At 36.7% G+C, this 6,359-nt stretch overlaps 1 long non-coding RNA gene across 1 annotated transcript in view; it reads left to right on the plus strand.

Moving 5' to 3' along the window:
- The window catches only part of LOC113614862 (uncharacterized), a 123,897-nt gene extending 118,216 nt beyond the window's left edge, over positions 1 to 5,681 (plus strand). Inside the window, exon 4 of the long non-coding RNA XR_003430750.1 lies at positions 5,511 to 5,681. This is a non-coding gene — a long non-coding RNA (uncharacterized LOC113614862). The remainder of the gene's footprint in view (positions 1 to 5,510) is intronic.
- The last annotated feature ends 678 nt before the right edge of the window (positions 5,682 to 6,359 follow it).

The following is a 6,359-nucleotide window of genomic DNA, read 5'->3' on the forward strand; positions in this document are numbered from 1 at the left end:
AGGAATACTTCATTGTCCCACTAAAGACTGATCCTTTTAAAATCACTAAACAAGATAACCAAGTTATCAAGTTGAACTTGCACGTCAATTTATCAAGTTATCAAGTTAATCAGGTTCCTTGAATGCTCTAAACATTCTGTAGCCTTCATGTTTGTCTCTTGTGCTTCTCTATATAGATAGAGACCTGTATCATATATATATCACACCTCTCCTGAGAGTTATAAAAGAGCACAAAATAGTTGTTGTTAATACATTTGTGAAACAAGACTTTCACATCTAAGTTAGGTACCATTACAGAGTTATGATTCTACTTTGAATCAAGGGAAGATGATGTAAGTGCCAGAAAAAAGGCATAAACAACTACTATTGGAAGGAAATGATAACGGTAAGTTGTTTATGCCAGAAAAGACTTCTCAAGGTGGGTTAGAGTTGTCCTAGGCCTTGAAAAATTAGTAGGAAAATTAGATAGGAAGAGGAGATGGGGTAGTGTTTTTAGTCTTTAAGGCTCCTGTGATTTTTCAGAGAATGCCCTGAGTCTGAAGACTCTATGTACACAATCTCCACATCCCAGTGTTAAGCCTCCAAAACTTTATTGAGATCCTTGTAAAACCCTCTCTTCAGTGTCAGCTGGTAGTGTTGGAAACTCACAGGAGGACACGTAATTGTTTTGGGTAGGCCAAGATGCAGCCAGTGACACATATAAAAGAATGTGAAGAGACTGGCTGCAAAGAGGAAACACTTCTCTAGGCCAAATGGTAACTAGCCTGTGGCTGAACTTCATCATAGTCTAGGTTGACTCTGGGCACTGATGTTGAATTCCTGTCGTGCTGTTACATGGGAAACCAAAATAATGTGCCTTCTAAGATGGCTTGTAGTATCTTTGTCTCCCTGAGATGTTGGGTCTGAAATAGAATGGATAGACATTTAAAAAAAAGATCTCAGCTTTTCATATGTAATCACTGTCTAATATTCCAAGAAAAGCCAACAAGCTGTCTCAGTTCAGTGGGCAAAACGTGGTGAGCAACAGACGATTTTAAGGACTCTTATATTGAGTTTTTATTAAGAAATAAACTAGAACAAGGGAAGAAAGAACTGTTACCAAAGCTAAGGGCTGGAATGCAGCACAAGCTGCTTTTAATTGTGCCTGTCAGCCACTTTGCTCTCTACCCCCCTTGCTCTGTTTTTATTTTCTTCCCCTGCTCTGCATTCAGAACCAAGTTTGGCGTGTTTTGAAAGCTCACTATGTGCCCTGAAGCTCTTTTCTCTGGAAATGGCATAGAATTGGCCACTTAATACTGTTTCGCTCCACTATTGTTCTCTTTTGAGCTGAGTCAAGTGTCCTACAAGTTGGTTTGGGCTCCATTTCCACCTCTGTTGCTCTATGGGTATATCATTTAGCCTCGTTTTCAGTTTAAGGGGTTCTAACCTTGAGGGAACAAAAAAAAAACCCCTTCAGATGTTTTCTTTGTAAACTTTCAGTTGATTTCAGCTTGATTTTGGCCACAAACTAAATCATTCAAGCATCATCAGCGTTGGCCTACTCTTTTGCTTTCCCTCTTGTCCCACCTTTAGTCCTGGGACCCCACAGTTATCTCGTCCATGCTAGTGCTTGCCTAGAGCATTGCAGATCAAAGCATCAAAAGATAACCGAGGCTTTATGCTTAGAATCTTTAAAAGCTTTATATGGCTTCTAAACAGCAACAGGGTAAAATCTGTACGCCTTGGCATGCCCAATGGATCTTTAATACGTGACTCGAGCGCACTTTTTACAATCCAGTGTGGTGGGTAACTTGCCTACACAGGATATATACTTCCACACCACCAGGTCTTTGCTCACCCCAGAAACTCTGCCCTGAAGACCCTTTCCCTCACCTACTTCCACAGCCTTCACGGTCCAACTAAATATGTCACTTCCTCTGTACATTTGACTTATACCCCACTCCCAAATTAATTTTTTCTTAATGGTGATTTCAGTGAAGATAGGCCAGGTTTTTACTGTAGTAACAAATGGCTTCCAAATCTCAGTGATTTAAGTTTAGTTCTCCTTTTTGTTACATGTCTATCTCAAATCAGCTGTGTCTCTCCTCTGAACCATGTTCACTCTGGGGCCCAGGCTGACAGAGCAGCCTTTATCTGCGATATTGTCAGTTGGCATAGGGAAAAGCAACGGCTCTTAGCTCAGAAGTGGAGAGTGTCAATTCAGTTCATATTTCCTTGGCCACGAGAAATCCTATGTCATTAGTCATTGTAATGAGGAAGTATAATATACACCCAGAAGGGAGCAGATGATATATTTTTAAATTGAGGAATAATTGACATATAACATTATACTAGTTTCAGGTGCACAACATAATGATTCAATATTTGTATGCACTGTGAAATGATCACCACAGTGTCTAGTTACCATCTATCACCATATAAAGTTACAAACGTTTTTTCTTGTGGTGAGAACTTTTAAGATTTACTCTCTTGGCAACTTTCAAATATGCACAGCAATATTATTGGCAGTCGTCACCACGCTATACATTACTTATTTTGTAACTGGAAGGTTGTACCTCATGACCCCTTTTACGCATTTTGCCCACCCCCAATGCCCCTCCCCTCTGGCAACCACCATTCTTTTCTCTGTAAGTTTTGTTATGTTATGTTTGTTTACTTGTTTTGTTTTTAGATGCCACATGTAAGTGAAATCATTCAGTATTTGTCTTTTTCTGTATGACTTATATCACTTAGTATAATACCCTCAAGGTCCATTCATGTTTTTGCAAATGGCAAGATTTCATTCTTTTTATGGCTGAGCAATATTCCATTATATATATAGTCAAAGGGCATAAAGTTTCGTTAAGGCAAAATGAATTAGCTCTAGGGATCTGCTGTACCTGTAGTCAACAACAATAGAGGTATATATACATACACATGCCACTTAGGTTTTTTCCATATCTTGGCCATTATAATAATGCAGAACATAGCGGTGCATATATCTAATTATATCTAATTAGTGTTTTTGTTTTCTTTGGATAAGTGCCCAGAATTGGAATTGCTGGATTGTATGGTTGCTTCACTTCTATTTATTTATTTATTTTGCGGTACGCGGGCCTCTCACTGTTGTGGCCTCTCCCGTTGCGGAGCACAGGCTCCGGACGCGCAGGCTCAGCGGCCATGGCTCACGGGCCCAGCTGCTCCGCGGCATGTGGGATCCTCCTGGACCGGGGCACGAACCCGTGTCCCCTGCATCGGCAGGTGGACTCTCAACCACTGTGCCACCAGGGAAGCCCCACTTTTAATTTTTTGAGGAATCTCCATACTGTTTTCCATAGTGACTGCACCAATTTTACATGCCCACCAACAGTGCACAAAGGTTCTCTTTTCTCCACTTCTTCGTTAATACTTGTTATTTCTTGTCATTTTGATGATAGCCATTCTAACAGGTTTGATGTGGTATCTCATTGTGGTTTTGATTTGTATTTTCCTGATGATTAGTGATATTGAGCATCTTTTCATGTGCCTGTCTGCCATCTGCTTGTGTTCTTTGGAAAAATGTCTATTCAGAATTCACTGCCCATTTTTTCAGTCAGATTGTTGTTTTGCTCTTGAGTTGTATGAGTTCTTTATGTATTTGGATATTAACCCCTTATTGGATGCATGATTTGCAAATATTTTCTCCCATTCCATAGGTTGCCTTTTCATTTTGTTGATGGTTTCCTTTGCTGTACAGAAGCTTTTTAGTTTTATGTACTCCCACCTGTTTATTTTTGCTTTCATTGCCTTTGCTTTTGGAGTCAGATCCAAAAAATCATCACCAAGACTGATGAAAACACCTATGTTTTTTTCTAGGAGTTCTACAGTTTCAGGTCTTACATTCAAGTCTTTAATCCATTTTGAGTTAATTTTTGTGTATGGTGTGTGATAGTAGTCTAGTTTCATTCTTTTGCATGTGGCCGTCCAGTTTTCCCAGCACCATTTATTGAAGAGACTGTCCTTCCCCATTGTATAGTCTTGCCTCCTTTGTCATAAATTAATTGATCATACAGGTATACCTCATTTTATTGTGATTGATTAAAAAAATTTTTTTCAGACATTGATTTTTTTTACAAATTGAACGTTTGTGGCAACCCTGCATCAATCAAGTCTGTCGGCACCATTTTTCCAACAGTATTTGCTCACTGTGTTTCTGTGTCATATTTTGTTAATTCTTGCAGTATTTCAAGCTTTATTATTATTATTATATTTGCTATGGTGATATGTGATTAGTGATCTTTGATGTTACTACTGTGATTTGCTGAAGGCTTAGATGATGGTTAGCAATTTTTAGCAATAAAGTATTTTTTAATTAAGATATGTACATTGTGTTTTTAAACATAGTGGTATTGCACAGTTAATAGACTATGGTATAATATATATATATATAACTTTTATATGCACTGAGAAACCACAAAATTTGTGTGACTCTATTGCGATATTCGCTTTCTTGTGGTAGTCTGGGAACCTAATCCATAGTATCTCTGAGATATGCCCATATATGCATGGGTCTATTCCTGGACTCTCTATTCTGTTCCCTTGATCTATGTGTCTGCTTTTATGCCAATACCATATTGTTTTGATTACTATAGCTTTGTAATATAGTTTGAAATCAGGAGCGTGATGCCTCCAGCTTTATTTTTCTTTCTCAAAGTTACTTTGGCTATTCAGGATCTTTTGTGGCTCGATACAAATTTTAGGATCATTCTATTTCTGTGAAAAATGCATTGGAATTTAGATAGGAATTGCATTGAATCTGTAGATTGCTTTGGGTAATATGGACGTTTTAACAATAATTGTTCTTCCAGCCCATGAGCACAAGATATCTTTCCATTTATTTGTGTCTTCTTCAGTTTCTTTCATCAATGTCTTATAGTTTTCAGTGTATGGGTTTTTAATATCCTTGATTAAATTTATTCCTAGGTATTTTATTCTTTTTGATGCAATTGTAAATGGGATTGGTTTCTTAATTTCTCTTTCTAATAGTTCATTGTTAGTGTATAGAGATACAACAGATTTTTGTAAATTGATTTTGTACCCTGCAACTTTACTGAATTTGTTTATTAGCTCTAACGGTTTTTTGGCAGAGTCAGGTTTTCTATACATAAAATCATGTTCTGCAGGTAGTGATAGTTTTGCTTCTTCTTTTCCAATTTGGATACCTTTTATTTGTTTTTCTTGCCTAATTGATGTGGCTAGGACTTCCAGTACTATGTTGAATGAAAGTGGTTAGAGTGGGCCTCCTTGTCTTTTTCCTGATGTTGGAGGAAAAGCTTTCAGCTTTTCACCATTGAGTATGATGTTAGCGGTGGGCTTGTCATATATAACTTGTATTATCTTGAGGTATGTTCCCTCTATACCCACTTTGTTGAGTGTTTTTATCATAAATTGATGTTGAATTTTGTCAAATGCTTTTTCTGCCTGTATTGAGATGATTATGATTTTTATTTTGCATTTTTTTAATGTGGTATATCATGTTCATTGATTTACAGATATCGAACCATCCTAGCATCCCTGGAATAAATCCCACTAGATCATGGTATGTGATCCTTTTACCGTATTGTTGAATTTGGTTTACTAATATTTTGTTGAGGATTTTTGCCTCTATGTTCATTAGGGATATTGAACTGTAATTTTCTTTTTTTGTTGTGTTCTTGTCTGATTTTGGTATCAGGGTAGCGCTGGCCTCATAAAATGAGTATGGGGGTATTTCCTCTTTCTCAATATTTTGGAAGAGTGTGAGAAGGATAGGTATTAAATCTTCTTTGAATGTTTGGTGGAATTCACCAGTGAAGCCATCTGGTCCTGAACTTTTATTTGTTGGGAGGTTTTTGATTATTGATTTAATCTTACTAGTAATCAGTGTATTCAGATTTTCTGTTTCTTTATGATTTATTCTTGAAATATTGTATGTTTCTAAAAATTTATCCATTTCTTCTTGGTTGTCCAATTTGTTGGCATATAATTTTTCATAATAGTCTCTAATGATCCTTTGTATTTCTTTTGTATCAGTTGTAAGTTCTCTTCCATTTCTGACTTTATTTATTTGAACTCTCTCTCTTTTCTTCTTGGTGAGTCTATAGCTAAAGTTTTATCAATTTTGTTTGTCTTTTCAAAGAACTAACTCTTAATTTCACTGATCTTTTCTATTGTTTTTTTCGTTTTTATTTCACTTATTCCACTCTGATCTTTGTTATTTCCTTCCTTCTACTAACTTTGGGCTTCATTCATATTTCTTTTTCTAATTCCTTTAGGCATAAAGTTATATTATGTATTTGAAGTTTTTCTTGTTTCTTGAGGTAGGCCTGTATTGCTATGAACTTCCCTTTTAGAACTGCTTT

Source organism: Aethalodelphis obliquidens, unplaced genomic scaffold (assembly GCF_003676395.1).
Source record: "Aethalodelphis obliquidens isolate GAN/ISIS:26980383/991018 unplaced genomic scaffold, ASM367639v1 scaffold107, whole genome shotgun sequence".
Taxonomy (NCBI): Eukaryota; Metazoa; Chordata; class Mammalia; order Artiodactyla; family Delphinidae; genus Aethalodelphis; species Aethalodelphis obliquidens.